Raw genomic sequence first — 19083 nt, forward strand, 5'->3', positions numbered from 1 at the left:
GGGCATGCGAGTTAATTTCAAAGCTTTAGGATCAGAAAAATCTCTTTAAATCATTCCATAAAGATAATTATACAATGAGCATCAATCTTGCCACCAGTAAAGATGTAAGTATATTCAGGTTACCTCCCTGTGAAGCGGCACTGACACAGCATGTTTACGTGCTTTGTTTCAAAACTAAAATGTGGACCGCATGACACATTGATAAACCCCTTATTCCGTCATCTTTAGAATACGGTTAGCTAGAGTTAAATAATTCATTACACCCCGAGTATTTTAAAGGGCATATGTCAACATATTTCTTGCTGGATCTTGTGTTTTCGTGTAAGCGAAAATCTCCCTGTAAAAAGTCATTTGTTTGTTCACAACAAAACCTTACATCTTCGGAGCTTTGCTCCTGTAAAGGGTCAGAATTATGTAGAAATTTCCGATCTAAAAAAAACATATGCATTCTATAACTACCAACTAGAGTAGATGATGCTCTTTTTTTTGCAGTAATTATGCTTTGATACAATTATTTCAAACCTTTTTAAAATATTGCCCTGCAATACTATCTTTTGATCTAAACATAATCTGCTTTGAAAAAGTACTGAATTCCTGTGAATTAATTAAATGTTCAATGGTAAAGTATTCTTAACTTTAGTATAATGTTCGTCAAATTCCATTAAGGTAAACTAACCCCGAACGTTCAAGCTATTATTAATCATACATTATAACGATTGTACGTACTTTTAAAGAAAACTTGATCAAATGAAGACGCAGGATGAATAACATAATCATCTGTGGTAAGGACTGTAACAAATAGCATTTCGTTTACATCAGTTTTCAAATTATTCCAAATATTTGAAACTGTCTGTGTATCCATATAGCCTGTCGTACCAGCTGTGCATGTTATTGCAGTTGATTTATTTCCAACAGCAATCCAGTCAACAGACTAAAACAAATAAAAAACAAAACAAAAATATGAACAATATTTCAAATAAATCAAAAACTATAAATTTGGACAATGAAATAGACAAATGGTTTATTTACATATAACAAAACCAGATTTAGTTTTGTTATTCAAAGTATATACTTTAACTACTTAAATTTTAGCTACTTTTTTGAAATTGTAAAAAGACGGATATACGACGGGGTTGACATCACATCTACTATCTGGTCAAACTAAATTGTTCTATAAATATTGGAATATTTTGTTATGCACTGCCGTTCCCTGAAATGTTGGAAAATCACGCTAGATCTGTTTCAAATTGTACACAAACAAACATGTATAAAAGTCTTGCATTGAAGCGCTAATTAGCTTGTTATAGTTATACAGGTCTGTAATGGATTTTAATTTAATTATACTTTTTAGATTGTTCGCAAATATGACAAATAATCATTATGATTATGCATTTTATTTTGTAACTTGTTTTACGAAACGACATAGAGTTGTAAGAAACGTAGACTATATGTACGTACATGAACATTTATTTTGTTCTGCTATTCGTTAATGTGGTAATTTACTGATTGCGCAACACACAAATATATAGAATTAGTCAAGAACTTATGAATGGGTAACATTCTCTACTACACTGAATTCATTATCTCTGGGTTTTTTTTACATTTAAACAAGCTCAAGCAACTACGTTTGTGTATTACGACTTACATTTCTACAGAGTAACATTTCTAACCGATTGTAGTAATCGTCTACAAAATAACAGGTCTTTGTTTATTTATTTGCCGACATCCATCGGTCTTATCAAACGCAGATGGTTCATTGGATAATTTATGAAATTAAAGTTCCATTTAATAGTGTAACTTTTAAAGGTATAAGCTCATTTTATTTAAAAACAAATAAACTTGCCAAGGAACAGGAAATAAAAAAAAATATGTTATAATGGACAACTGTTATTAAAATGATACCCATTTAAAAAAGACTATTTTGTACTATGTCATCTTTCATATGGCAGACACATATTAAATGCCAGGAAATTTGTTTCAAAGCTAGATAAATACAATATCAATCATAAGGTTTTTGACATTAGCGGGTTTTTTTTCAAGCAAGTTATGGATATTTTCTAGGTATTAATTTTTAATGATTAGATAAATTAATACAAAAGTTGTATCAATATGTTTCTCCTGTTTACGAAGTCAGCACCATATCCACTTTTAGGAATTGCCATTCTTAAAGGATAGCAATAACTTGAGCAATGCTAATAAGTTCGTTTACTTGTAATAATAAAGCTACTATCGCATTCGTTTCTATTGTGAAAAATTATTACCACTTAATTATATTGTTGACGTAGTCAGAAGATTTTGGCAACCGGTTAATAGAACCATTATAGAATTAGAGGTAATCGTATTCTAATTACATTTTTGCGGCGTACTTACAGAAATTGTCCACCTAAATTTTACAGTTGATGAAAAGCAACCATAGAATACAGTGAACGTATCACCAGTAAGAGTGTTGATTGTTTCACTAGGTTTAGCAGTTGTGTTCTTGATCAAATTTCCATTTGGTAATGGTTGTAAATCTGCAGAGAAATGTGTAACGAATTTTACTATCATGCAATAGCTTTACAAAAACAGGATGTCCATACAATACTCAAAGAAAACAAAATATTGGCAAAATAAAAGGCACCAAAAAGCAATGAAAAAAGTTAAAAAGAGAGAATTCTTCGATTGCCTTCCCTTTTTCTAAAGCATTTGTTCTTTGCGGTATTATGACAAAACCTATCTCAATTATCCATGTAGGAACTTTATTGAAACATATTTTTTTTATAATTCGTACGTATACAGACTTTATAACTGTCGAATCAACTCAATTTTATCTGAAATATTGATACCACAGCTAACAAATTGCTAGAGAAAAATAAAACAAACGTTCACAAGATTTACTCTGTTTTACCCTTGCTTGGATCAGGAAAAAGGGAAACTATAAACTTAATTTAACATCAAAGATTATCTTTTCTATCTTGTATTCCTGTTAAATTCATATTTTCAAATCACAATGTGTCACTTGGTTTCAGAGCATTATTGTTAACAGCTGCAGTCAAAATATATTAATTGGTGTTGCTGTAAACCTCAAATTAGCTATTAAAGGCTAGTAATATATTTTACTATCAAGGGTTATGATTTTTGATGCACTTTCCACTGGATCCGTTGTGTGTGTACATTTCCAATTTCCCTGATCTGCATTTGATGCTTCCTTTGTCATTGACACAGTTTTAGCTTCTTCGTTTATAATATATGCTGGATCTACACAGGACGCTTCTAATTCCGGATTCGTTGGATTACAGGATATCACGTTTCCATCCGGTTTCTCTATATTGATATTCGCTGTAATATTATTTACTTTACATTCCAGACTAAAATTTGTGCCATTTATAGGGACTTCTGGTATGAATAAGAACTGCAAACCTACAACAAAGGTAATAATACATATGATCTATAAACCAAGTCTTAATTTGTGAATTACAAAAACAGGAAGCGTAGAAAGTATAGGCCAAATTCGATGCTTTTACTTATTTCACATAACTTGTGGAATACTGGAACAGCAGGCTTCCGATGCAGTTCAGCAATAAAAACTATGCTTTGCATTATCATGATTATCTTATGCTTATACTTGTTATACTTAAGGTTCAGAGAGCTACGTGTGTTTTTGATCGTAGATTTGATATCGAAAATTATATAAAAAAATGAATACAAAACTTTATATTTTAATTTCAACCCATGTGCTTTCTCTGGATTTACCTTTATTCAGATGCACACCAAGCCAAATAGTTGAAGAGCTTAACAATATCATCAATTCCGAGTTGAAACATTAGTTTCTTTATAATTTATGAATTAACAAACGAGCTGTCTTTCACTTATAATTTATTTTGAAGCCTATCGGTAAAGAATTTATAAGTCAATTGTAAATGATAAAGTATACATGCAAACAATGAGGCAGAAAATCAAACGTTTCAATATAACACTATAATTTATTAGTATCTTAAAGGATAATGTGACATGAAGAACAAAACAACAGACGGAAATTGTTATGTCAAATAAATATTGTAATTGTCATGTAATATAATTTCATACGGTTGAACGTAGTGAATTAGAGTGAAATTATTTTCTCTTGTCTTTTCATGATGTATATAGGTGTCGAACCTACCGTGTGGTCAGTTTCCCGCCGAAACGGGAGTTTCGGTCATTCAGCACGACAGCGCCAAAGCGATCGCTCCTCTTTTAAACACTTGGTAAATTTCAATTTATTCAATTAGTCCCCCTTTTTTAAATTATTAATAAGATATATAGGATTGATAGGACTGCAGGGTTGTTTTGCTTTTTGGTATCATAGTGTGTGAAGTATATAGTTGTGTATAATAAAACCTATGTGTTTATGAATGTTCATGTGTAACATATTTAATAAACATAGCAGCGGCGTTGTCGTGTAGCTTTGCACTTTAATTATGAGTTTTGTATTCTTTATACTTTCACAGTAAATGTTTTTTTAAAGGCATACATTATCATGGGTGACGTACATGAGACTAGTATTATGTAGTGAAGTTTAATACAGAATAAAGGTTGTTACAAGAGAACAACAAATATATTTCCATGTTAATACTTTTATAACTAAAATCGTATAATGAATCATCATGCATGCACACAATGCTAAACCTTAATTTTCTGAGTTAAGTATATATACATTGATTCACTGATAGGGTCTTTGCATCGGAACTAAACACATTTATTTCTTTTAAAAAAAACAGTTGTTGGCATGACACGGGTTATGTTCTTCTCATATATTTTATGATAGTATGATACTAAACCCCTAACGGGAGGGATTGTACCTGATATTCATATGATGAAGACATAATCTTTCAATCAGTTTAATTGAGGTCTGGAGCTGGCATGTCAGTTAACTGCTAGTAGTCTGTTGTTATTTATGTATTATTGTCATTTGATTTATTTTCTTTTGTTACATCTTTTGACATCAGACTCGGACTTCTCTTGAACTGAATTTTAATGTGCGTATTGTTATTCTTTTACTTTTCTACATTGGCTAGAGGTATAGGGGGAGGGTTGAGATCTCATAAACATGTTTAACCCCGCCGCAATTTTGCGCCTGTCCCAAGTCAGGAGCCTCTGGCCTTTGTTAGTCTTGTATGATTTTAAATTTTAGTTTCTTGTGTATAATTCGGAGTTTAGTATGACGTCCATTATCACTGTACTATTATGCATATTTTAGGGGCCAGCTGAAGGACACCTACGGGTGCGGGAATTCTCGCTACATTGAAGACCCATTGGTTGCCTTCGGCTGTTGTTTGCTCTATGGTCGGGTGGTTGTCGCTTTGACATATTCACCATTTCCTTTCTCAATTTTATTCTATATAGGAAAATAGGATAAAGCATAATTGTTTGATTTCAAATGTCTTTTAACTATATATGTAGGACAAAAAGTAATAAATATCGTATATGGATGCGACAAACAATGAATTCACTTAATATACAGCTGAAGCAACCAAGATTATGAGTTTTCAACGAGAAAAATTATTTATTAAAGCAAAAAATATACAAATCTACATTCATCGTTATGCAAGTGGTTTGTCATCACCTAATATTTATTGGCTACGAGTGAATATTTGTTTGAATCGCATGTTCTATTCTGTAAAAAATGTTCTTTATGGTACATAATTCTCGACTGTGATTTCTGCTCTAAGGATAAAAGTGTGTTCTCGACAGTAAAAAGAAAAATCAAATTATCGATATACTAGCATGTTTTTTTTCATCGAACTCTTACATGTTTTGTTCTTGAAGAAGTTACTGTTAAACTTGCATCATACTAAGTACTCCAATGCTGTTGATATCTTATCATAAAAAGGTGTTTTTTATCGAAGTTGTTTGAAATAAAACACTTTAAGCTCAGACTTTATCTATAGTTACCGCAAACATTTTACGTCCTTTTATATATAAAAAGGAAAAAACGAAAATAAAATTTAAATTCTTCCAAAATTTATTCTACCTACTGTCTTTTGATTATAAAAATTCTATTGTCCACATTGATTAATACCATGCACGTTTTTCAGAAATTTTTAAATGTTTTAAAATACTTCAACCATAGAATGAGACTAAGAGTTGACGACACCAACGACGCCGGCCAAATGCTCGATATGTCTCATTTTTACGATATAATGTTGCAATATAAAATATATACAAACACGAAATACCTTTATATTATTATGTAACAAATTAAATTTGATTGCAATATTAGTTCCACAAATGAAACAAAAACTGTATATGTTTAAATATCTGGTTACCGAGCTCCAGATAATACATAATACTTTAACAGTCTGTATGTTGCATTTGAATTGCATCAAATGAATTTTCAATTATTATGAAATTTTTAAATTTAATTAGACCTTGTTATTAATTGATATCATTATTTCAAATTGTGTAACACTTTCAAGGACTTTTAGATCGATTTAAAGTAGATCGGTTCGGTTTAAGGATTAATATGAATACTTTGAGTCGCTTTTCAATCGTCTAAACTAAAACACCAAAAAACGTACTTCAATTTGAATCGATCAATAATGATCCGGTCTTACTTCAAATGTGAACGCAAAGATCGGTTAAAACTAATTCGATTCAAACGTAAATAATGCATGCGCATGTATAGTGACAAAACTACAAGTGTAATAACATAAGATCTCTGTAAATATTGGTAGTTCACGTTGCGTTCCCGACAGTATCACCAGCCCAGTAGTCAACACTCCGGTGTTGACATGAATATCAATAATGTTGTCAATTTTAAAAATTTCCTGTTTACCAAACTTTGAATTTTTCGAAAAACTAAGGATTTTCTTATCCCAGGCAAAGATTACCTTAGCCGTATTTGGCACAACTTTTTCGAATTTTGGATCCTCAATGCTCTTCAACTTTGTACTTGTTTTGCTTTAGAAATATTTTGATATGAGCGTCACTGATGAGTCTTATGTAGACGAAACGCACGTCTGGCGTACTAAATTATAATCCTGGTACCTTTGATAACTATTTACACCACTGGGTCTATGCCACTGCTGGTGGACGTTTCGTCCACAAGGGTATCACCAGCAAAGTAGACAACACTCCGTTGTTGACATAATATCAATAATGTGGTCATTGTTATAAATTTCCTGTTTACAAAACTCTAAATTTTTCGAAAACTTAGGATTTTCTTATCCCAGGCATATATTACCTGTATATACAATGTGCGTGTTTTATTTCTTCTGTCGATTTTTTTTTCTTTTCTTTTCAGGAGCCACAGCATTTATTTTTTTTTTTGATAACTATATATTCTTTATGTTGTAAATTCATTGATACAGTTTTTGTTTCAAAATCAATGAAAACTACACAAACACTAGTATCAAAATTTGAAGTTTTGATTAAAGAGAAACAATGACTTCATCATTTGTATTAAGACACAATGCTTGCAATAGTTTTACGGGTAATTAGGTCAGACCGATTGCATTATTATTGTAGTGTGAACGCAGTATTTCAGATTAAACCGATAGAGATCGTTAAGATCAAATATAGTGTGAACGCTAACTGGTTTTATTCAGATCGATTCAAATTAGATCGATTATAAATCAAAATGTTAATGGGAACGTGGTCTTAGTCTTCTGTTTATTTAACAAATGATTATAATAGATATAGGAAGATGTGGTGTGAGTGCCAATGAGACAACTCTCCATACAAATAACAATTTAAAAAGTAAACCATTATAGGTTAAAGTACGGCCTTCAACACGGAGCCTTAGCTCACACCGAACAACAAGCTATAAAGGGCCCCAAAATTACTAGTGGAAAACCATTCAAACGGGAAAACCAACGGTAAAATGTTTATTTCACTTTTCAAAAATATAAAACATTAAGAATATATAGAGATTAATACATGGCCTTTTCCATATCGGCCCGGGTATCATCCCGATACCCCCATATCAGCCCGAGACGAATTCGAGGTTCTGATATGGGTCGAGAAATGATACCCGGGCTGATATGGAAAAGTCCATGTTTTAATCGAAACAAAACGAAAAAAATTTAAACAGTCAAAAACTTTACAAAGAAGTCAAATTATGCATCCAACATAATATACACCTAATTGTCCAACAATAGCATCACTACCTCAATATATATTTATGGTATCATAGATCCTGTAGATCCTATAACTCCATGATAAACTATCATCATTTTGAAAATCTATATCATTGGGTTTAGCCATGTTTACATCTGTTTTTCAACAACAGCTGGTTCTGTTCAAACAGATTTGCCACTAGATCAAATACACCTTACTGCTATTTGTCCGTCATTAATGGAGTTCACAAAAGTTCCCGTAAAACGTTGACGTCATAATAAAAAAATATCTGATTAAGTAAACTAACGATTCCGGAAATACCGGAAGTAACATGCACGAGAGGCACTGTTATGGGTTTTGTGCACGCGATGCCTCTGATATTGGTTATCAGCCCGGCTGGGAAATTATGGCTTGTGTACTTCCGCTCATTACACATATGCAAAAGCTATCATATCAATGCTAAGTATATGATAAATATTTTTATCACATATTTTGTACTAATATGTACGTTTTTCCATTGTCAATAACAGCCTACAGTCAAAGTGTTTATTTTCTTCGGGGCCATATCGATATCAGCCCTCGAAAATATATATTTGGCCCCCGAATTTAATAACGATTACCTGTCAGTCAAAAAATAAACAATATTCAAATGGTTTTTTTTTTATTTTTGTTGAAAAATTACGTGTAAATTAACTCATGAATAATTTAGCGTTTCCTCAACATCGGAGGTTTAAACAGATCTTGAAAAAAGCACAGTAAAATCGCGAGTTTATAACAAGAAATCATGCTTGGCAAATGCCTAACCATACTACAAGCCTTAAAAAGCAATTCTTTTGCATTGAACATAATTAACCCATTGCATGATATTATTGTTTGTATCCGAAAAACTTCGACGCCTTTAGGATCAGCAAATGCTTTACAAAAGTTTGATGAAGTAAAATTTTATTGTTGATTTATTACCCTTCAAAAAAATATTAAAATGTTTTCGCTCAAAATAATACCATTTCACAGATCATGATACATTTTTAGTCAATCGAAAATAAAATTATATATTTCATATATATAACGCCGGTAGCGTTGACGTTCCGTGCAAAAATCGTTCAATTTGGACGTGGTAACATTTTGGGGAGACACGGAAACCTTGATGGACATTGATGAAAAATTAGCGCTTCCTTAATATTTAAGGCTTAAACAGATCTTGAAAAAAATACATTTCAGTAATAACAATTTTTTACATAGTTCATTTGTCTGTAACAAATTTGAAATACCCTTAATTATCATGATACTGAATAATCTTGAACAACGGCTCTTTGGTAACATTTAAGGGAGACATGGAAATTACTGAAAAAAAATAAAATGAGAGAAGCTCTGTTAAAAATAAAATGTTTTCGTAAAATTAAATAAAATTACATTTTCGTGAAGAGGCAGCAAACCTTTCCTATAATTTATGTGAAAATGTTATAATATTCAAGTGTTTGCTTTCATTTTTGTGTACTTGAATTTTCAAATCTTACAGCTCTATGAAATTTCCAAAATTTGCCGCTAGATTGTGAACAGACTTGATATTTATCATGACCATTTCACATCATAAATATGATTATATTATATCTGTACAAATTTTATCGAAATCGATTAATTAGTTTGTAATTATTTCTTCGTTTCTATTTGGATGGTTGGTTCTTGTTGTTACGTCTTACACGGCAAATATGGCACTATGAATATGGAATCATTGCTTCATCATAAAATAAGACTATAACATTTTATTTATTAAAATCAGGTTTTATTTAAATTCGATTCATAAAAAATACAGACAAGTTACTATTTAATAATTCATAGAATCGATTTGTTTTTGTCCTACTTATTCATCAAGAAATGGTCAAATGAAACATAGACCGAATACTGTTGTGCGTAACGTCTAATAAAATTATGTCTTAGTTCTAAACGCACGACTATTTCAACTAAAGAGAACTACTGGAAACAAACTGTCATAGCCATAATTCTGAAATGTTGGAACTATTTTTTTTAATAAAATGGTAGGTTAACCTGAGTTTTAAGGCTTGATTAACCTTATATGCCGGTTGTATGGTTCCGTTATATAGACAAAAAAGTAAGATTATGGAGCGGATGTTCGATTTTTCAAATATTTTGGCTTCCAGGAATAATTTGACAGGCATTTAGACATTTATTTTTTAAATGAGAATCTGACACAGTAATATGGGAATCGTTCATGAAACCAGTACCACTGGGTCGATGCCTCGGTACGATTGTTTGTCTCTGAGGGTATCTCCAGCCATGTGACTAGTACTTCGGTACTAATATGAAAATACGGATTTTGTTATATGGTATTGCTGGCATCTCATTTTGTAAATAATTAAAAATTCGTTGCGGTATTTCCCTCATGTATATCTCTTTTCCTTGTCCGGGTTCGGCCTATGTTCCCTTTTTTTCTTTTCTTTTTCAATTGAATTTAATTTGGGAATTTAAATTATTATGTCTCTTAGCACCACTGAACATGCTGAAGATACATTTATTATAAAAATGTGTATCTCTTCGAGTAAAATTGGAATTATTTCTGTTTCCTCCTACTTAGGCGATACCTCGACTTGAAGAAGTTAGATCCCGAGGGTACCACCAGCCCTGTAGTTAGAACTTCAGTACTGCATAAAAAAACGCATATTGTTTTATTGAAATCATTGATAATTTTACATACAAACAGATAACTATTACTAGAAACATTTACTGATGAATAATATATTAATAACGCTGATGAAAAGGTATTATAATGCAACATTGTTTGTAAATTTCATTTTGATTGGATAACAACAATATTTTTATGGCATCAATTCACAATTTGATGCTTTAAAAACGTACGCGCAAGCGCAGCCGACGTATGAAAGATTTTAAAATGAGGTTTTCTGTGAGTTACATTAGAATAAATATAACAATATTGTATTTTACACTTGTACGGCATCAATTGGTGATTTGATGGTTGCAAGTACGCGTTTACTGGATCCGCTAACACGTCATAAGTAAACATAATTTTCGAACATCAAATTAAAAATTGATTCCGTTTGAGCTTAAAATACAATACAGTTATTTCCAAAAGAAAGTATATATTTAGTTCTTGTATAAAAACCAAATAATTACCCAAATAATCTAAAAATGATTTCAAATTCCATTCGCCAGTATCGATTTTGAATACAGTCATTTGAATAAAACAAATATATAACATGCATTTATCATGTTTGGTATTGACTATAGTTTTGATTTGCTTCAAACATGAAAGGCGTAGCATTAATTATTATACTGAAACTGATCTAAAATATCTTCACATATCTATGTCTGTATTCGCTATTGGAACGTCGACAAAATTCTGAAAAAAATTATTGTGTTTTTTCTTGATCAGTACATAATAACCGATTGAGACCAAAGTTTAGGTTCTGGTGTATACGAATAATATAAAGAATTATTTTCATTTATCACTTTCCAAGAATCTTAAACATTTAACACCATGTTGAATCAGATTTTTTTTCCAAATAATTTTTTTCAAATTTCCTTAAGCATAATATCGACTTAAAATGGACTATTGCTTTGTGATTATTATGAAGAAATGGGAAGTGCAATATATTCTATGAGCCCTTTCGAACAAAATCTATTTTAGGGCATGTTGATCATAATGATCATCGTTCAGTCATACATCAAAATACATCAACTACTCACTTTCAAAAATCTGACATCTAGTAATTAGACTTTTTTAAATTCATAATTAATGAATTTATTATTATTCAACTAAAAGAATGACTGTAATATTTTTCCTGTCTATGAAGAAATTACATCACAAATATGGTGCACACTGAATAACCCGCATAGCGTGTCATTTCAAAGTGTACACCACATTTTTATGTTATTTCGAATAGACAGAAAATATATAACAGTCATTCCTATAATTAAATTCTAAAATCCATTTTTAAACCGGAGTAAATCATAAAAAAACGTAACTGTCTATGTCTATGGGCTGATAAACTAAACGTTGTTAGCCAAGCAGAAGATGCATTACATCCAAAATAAAAAATATTGCAGAAGATAAAACTTTTTTTAAATACACTGATCTTCCCTTATTAATGCAGCCTTATCATTTGCATCGATATACTACCATGCTTGAATATGTAGATAAAGAAAAATCATATCAAAAAGTATCAATTGTAAATTTTCTCGTTAATTGTATATATCGAATTAAAACGAATAATTTCAGATATCATAAAGAAAGTGCATGAATAGGTACGTATTCGTTAATATCATAGGTTTCGACAAGATACTTGTGTGCTTCCATTTATGTGTTTTCATTTTTTTTTACAGAAAAGAAGACATAGCCATATATTGCCTCAATCCAGTTGAAAATTATGAAACCTATACTGTAAGACATAGGCAGCCGAAAATTAAAGGTGATTTCACATGTTGACAAATAATCTCATTCTACGTTCTCTTTCAACTGTATAGTTCGAAATAAGTATATTTCAGGTCTGTACAGAACAGGAGCTGAATACTATCAAAAACACCTAAAGAATAGATGATTTTGCTTTTTGTGTGTTTTCGCTATGAATGTACTGATTTTGAGTCACGGATAAATACATAAATACCCCATATCCTTTAATTTTTATTTTTATTGTTATCAATAACAGAAATTACACATGAAAGTATATAACAGTAAATATGTTTTAAAATCATTACTATTCTATGTCATATGCAGCTTTTGAACCGATACCTGAATCTTGAAATTATAGTGTGTTAAGGATTTCATTTTTTTATAGAACAGTTCTTTGGAAAATCACATGTATTTGGATGATTTCTCTGTACAATGAACAGATTGTAACTACACATATATAATCAGATGATACATTTAAAGGATACCATAAGTTTTTTTGATATGGTAAATTGATCTGATATTTGGAATTTAACATTGATTGTTTTATTGAAAATTTACAAACGCTACTGAATTAGCCCGATGTATCATTCCTTATTTTCCTCTTAATCTCTTCCCTCACGTTTACCAAAACAGAAACTAAAACCCCAATTCATATTGTCGTAATGGTTATTTCTAAAAGATCTCAATGCATTAGACTAGATAAAAATAGAAAATAATCCCTCTTCTATTTTTATGTTAATGCCATATTATTTAATTTATACAAAAGAAGAAAACATATTCTGAGGGGGTAATATAAACCAGAATTGATGTTAAAACAGGCAAATCAATTGTAAAAACGTAAAATAACAAATAGGTTGGTGGTTTTTTTTTTAAATTACACAGAAAACAAACTGAAATTTTGCACAGCATCAACCCTACCGAAAACATGATTGTCAAAAGATTATAATGAGGGTAAGAGATGTCTAACTTTGAGTACTTTTTGGAGTCTGTCTATATAATTTCGAGGGTTCGGTGTTGGTTTTCTCATTTATTTTTTTAGGGAAAAATTGGGGAGGGTATTGTATTGTTACTACTCACTTGAAACTTCGTTACATGAAATAATCATCAAAGCAAACAGCCGTAAAAATGACCATACTAAAGCAATCATGACCTACAAGTAAAACAATGTGTGCAGTTTTCTTTACATTTAACACAATGTTTAACATACAGTGTTTCAGAGTTTTCGTTTATGTTGACTTTTTCTGTACAAATTGGAGTTTAGTAGGATTTAGAATCCTCCTAGTACAAATACAAATTCCAATAACTACTTGTTGAAATTGTGATATTTATTTTTGCATTGGGAGAATTCTAAATTGAACAAAATGGTAGGATCCAATTCTACTCAAACATTTACATTTTTTATTAGTTCATGTAAAGTACTAAATAGTCCTCACTATAATGACGACGGGTAATATAAAGACAACACATTTTATAAATTTATTGCGTACGAATTGCTTTTTTTCCTTCATCAGGAACGCTCAAGTCTGAATATTTGAAATCCATGGCTTTATGAGAAAGTAATCTAATTGCTAATCGACGTCCTTTCCCTTATTGCAATTAATTTTACTTTTTTTTATTAATTATATCAGGAAAGAATAAATTATGATTGTTCTTTTTTTATCTTTATATTATTATTTTGACTGTTAACTAACTGTTAAAATAGTTCTCATTTGTAAAACAAACCCAAACGTAGCAGTTAATATTTTGTTGAAATAAATACAGAAAAAAACAATATGAAAGTTTTTGTTTTGTTTTTATTTCTTTTAACTAATCTCAATAAGGCGTTGGTAACCAGATGCAAATTTGTTGCAGTGCTATTTTTAACACAAGAGTCTTGGACCGTCTTGATGATAAGGTGTGCAGCGTCACATGACAATTGCTGATGAAAATTTAATTTTTCCTGTGTGTTTTAAGCAATATTTTGTTAACATAATTATTGTTATTTTTTTTTGTGCATTTAAACAAATAATCGTTTAAACGTGGTTTAAAGTTTTTAAAAAGCTTCTTTGGAAAATTATATAAATATTGAACATACCGCAGTGATATCTCTCCACAGACGTTAATGTGGCAAATATTCCTTGTGAATTTAACAAAACTTGTTTTAATTTCATAGGATTACGCCTATATATACTATGTACTCTCGAGTTGAGTGTAACAGTCCACCTTACATTGAATCACATACTAAATGATTGAAAATTGAACCATTTGAATTGATAAAAATGAAAAAAAAAAGATAACAGTGTAGTCTATTTTAAGCAAGGAACAGAGATATTTTCTACCTGGGACGCATTTTAAAGCATGTTTACTTATGACACGACACATTGTGTATTGTAGTTTAGTGATATGTTATGCGACATTATGGACAGGAATCAAAAGTGACGATAGAAATTGAATAGAATAATTTTCAATTAAATAAAAAGATACTCGCGAAAAAAAGCTGGTTTTTTTTAGCTCTCTAGATAGAGTAAAGCATTTAACAGATTCGGATGCATTTTTATACAGTATTTCAATTGTATAATGTTGCATGTAACTTTTTACGAATATATATAACCTTGCTGTGATCATTTAAAATAAAATCTGAAGTAATACCGCGTATTATGGTTATATATATATACATTAAAAAGGCAAGTCAAGTTTGTAAATTGTGAAATTAATTTTATTAGTCTGAAGTCAGGAACGTGAAGAAATTTGACTTAAATAATACGTAACCTGAAAACTTGACATGTAAAATTTAAAATCACAAAAATACTGAACTTAGAGGAAAATCAATTCGGAAAGTCCATAATTACAAGGCAAAATCAAATAACAAAACACATCAAAAACAAATGGATAAGAACTGTCATATTCATGATTTGGTACAGGCATTTTCAAATGTAGAAAATGGTGGATTGAACCTAGTTTTGTACAGTATTTCAATTGTATAATGTTGCATGTAACTTTTGACGAATGTATATGACCTTGCTGTGATCATTTAAAATAAAATGTGAAGTAATACCGCGTTTTATGGTTATATATTTATATATATTAAAAAGGCAAGACAAGTTTGTAAATTGTGAAATTAATTTTATTAGTCTGAAGTTAAGAACGAGAAGAAATTTGACTTAAATAATAACTTGTAAAATGAAGCAATGACAAATTCACTCTAATAATAGTATGTAAAATTGCAATGTCTACCTCCACGCATGTGTTCTTCAGACCCAAAGAACACCTTTCTTTTGTTCAATTTATTATCCCTAATAGAGCAATACATTTTACTATCAAAATATCTGCATAATTAACCTGATAACATAGGTCGAGAATTTGATTTTTTTCTAATTCTGTTTATTAAGAATGTATTGTCTAATTAGACTAAAAATATAGCCAATTCTAGTCTAGTATAACATGAATTTCTAAAAAATATCTTAATAAGTTCTATTTCTTACAGTTTTTCCGAAACAAAAAATTATTTAATTGATGACCTAAACGACATAGCGGTAGCAACTTGTGGTTATTGTCATATTGACTTTAACCAAATTGAAAATAACGATTACGAAAAAAGTAAACAAATCTTTTTAGGTTTAATTATCATTGAGTTGATTTTTATAAGGTTTTAAGTTTTGATTACAAAAGATTTGTTGCAATCCTTTTCATACTTTTCAATAACTTGTGTTATCTTAATATTTATTTTTTGTAAGATTATATTGGACATGACTGCGTTCCCTCAAATAGCAGAATAAACATGGTATATTATGTTCAACATTGACCTTTTTGCTTATTTTGTAAAACGTCATGTTCGATATTGTTTGTTATCAATGAATGTATGACATATTTCAATTTCAAGAAGCCTTACCTATTGGTACATCCTATATCTTTTATACTCAACTGATCGAAGATGTAAAATATAATGTTATCAGTATGCACTTTACCTGTTACTTTTCGACTTGTTTGACGGACTATTCATATTCTTAAAAATGACTTTTCATTACGGAGTACCAATTTATGTATCATACTGCATTTTCATCCTTAAGTTAGGTAAGTTTAGACATTTCGTTTGTGTAATCGCAACCTGACCAAAATTTACTGAATTTAAAATTAAAAAAAGTGTAATTAATATACCGAATTTTTCAGACATAAGTATGTACAGCATTTGAAAAAAAATACATCAATTGAGGTTTTAATCATTAAATTTAAATTTAGTTGCGATATATTATTGTTTGCCTTTAACATAAGATGGGCCTTGGTGTTCAAGGGGTTAACGTAGTTCTACTACAGTAATCAATAGTAAGTCCACACCAAATTGAAAACAAAGATAACGAAAAAAATAAAAAAAATCTTATCAGATTTAATGATCCTTGAATTGGTTTTTAAAAAGGTTTTATGTTTTGAATACAAAAGGTTTGTTGCAATCCTTTTCATACTTTTCATTTAGTTGTGTTGTCGTAATATTTGTATAATTATATTGGACATGACTGCATTCCCTCAAATAGCAGATTAAACATGTTGTATTTTCTTCAACATTGACGTTTTGCTTATGTTGTAAAACGTCCTGTTCTATATTGTTTGTCATCCGTGAATATATGACATATTTCAATGTACACAAAGTAGCCTTGCCTATTGGTATATCCTATATCATTTATACTTGATTGATAAAAAAATTCACAAAAGACTCGGACCTTAGTCAAATTTTAATTCATTAATGCAATACCTTTCCTGAAACTATAGTCGTTTACCTATCAAGAGTAGAGGTACAAAAATATCAAATGCATTGCAGCTCGTTTTTCAAAACAACTTGGATTGAGAAGATCGATGGTAAAAATATTTACAAAACAGTACAATAGTTTATTGACCTCTAGGCGGTTAGGATGTCAATTTTCACCCCCAATATATTTAACATTCTTAAATAACTTTATTACTTAAAACATTATGTATTTTTGAATTTTCTTTGTACTTTTCAACAGGACTGACAGAATGTGTGACAATTAGTACAGCAGAATACATATATCCCAACACTTGTAACAACATAAACTGTAGTTTTGTGACAGCAATTGATCGGGTAACCATTTATACTGTTAATGACACAAATGGCATACTTTTTGAAAATACCATCAACCAACAAATATCTGCCAAAAAGTGTCTTCTCGGTTCAATTCACCCTTGTAATGTTATTGGAATTTGTTGGTGTGATCCAGCGGGTTTTTCAACACGCATCTGTTATAACCATACAAGTGGCGGAGAAGGTCAATTAACGCTGAAGTGCGCAACTAACGTTCAAAATACGGATAAATTAGTAACTATAGCAGGTAATTTGCTTTTTTATGATATCAATTATCAACATAATTACATTTAATTCAATTCTTTTATGAATTTTACAATTGAAATATCAGCTACCCTAAAGTTATTATCATTATGAAATCGTTCCTAAATATATAAACACCATTGATCTTTATTATACATATAAAATGGAAACAAACTTTGAAAAAAAACCAAGCTGATATCTAATTAAAATTTAACAAAAGAACATACAATTGAGAATGGAAATGGGGAATATGTTAACAACAACCAGAACAAAATAGAAAAAACAGCCAAGACGACCAATGGGTCTTCAATACAGCGAGAAAATCTTGCACAGGAGGTGAGCTTCATCTGGCCAATAAACAAAAATAATTTTTCTGATTTAAAAATGTTGGTATATTAAGATCGTTTACGTCGTTTCCGTGGCCTTTCAAAGTTACATGTAGGTGCATTACATATTACTAGCATCGTTGCCTGGCTCCTCTCTTCAATGTTTGTATGTGTACAAGTTTTTAGTTTTTCAAATTGTTTGTCCTCAATCATTGCGAGAGATACGTGTATTGTCAATATACGCATTTGGTGTCGTTTAATTGATTCTGTTTATGTTATTGCTACACTGGGAAATACTTTTGATGGTAAACTTTCGATCCTTCAGGATATAAAAATCCCAGTAGCCAGGACGTGAAATATTTTGTAAACATAGGCCGAGCTCTGATTCCTAGTTCAAATTTGGCTATTTGTATGTACTCTTTAACTTGACCAGCGTTAAAGATTGTGTTTGAATAGTTTGTCCTGAAGCATCAATAAAGAGACATTAACTGTCAAAATGCACAGCTAATGCAGCAAAATTGGTACCGTTAACATTATTACATACAAAAATAAGGAACATGAGATATGATTGCAATGAGAAAGGTCTCCAAAAGAGGCCAAATGACACAGACACTAACAACTATAGGTCACCGTTTAGCCTTCAACAGCAGTCAGCTATAAAAGGACTCGAATTGAGAAATGTAAAATAGTTCAAACGATAAAACTAACGACCAAATTTAAAATAATGATCAAAAAACAATTATGACAAACAGCAACAAACGACATCAACTGAATAAAAGACTATTGCATTGGGACAGGTACATACATAATGTGGCAGTGTTATACTAGTTTGCGTTGAATGCTACAAAACTTCATATAACCTGTGACAGTGCTGTCACGGTGTAAGATTAAAATTAAAAAATAGTTGATAAGGCTAAATAATCAGATTAATACAAAGAAGAAAT

The sequence above is a fragment of the Mytilus edulis genome, chromosome 5 (genome assembly GCF_963676685.1).
Source record: "Mytilus edulis chromosome 5, xbMytEdul2.2, whole genome shotgun sequence".
NCBI classification, from domain to species: Eukaryota; Metazoa; Mollusca; class Bivalvia; order Mytilida; family Mytilidae; genus Mytilus; species Mytilus edulis.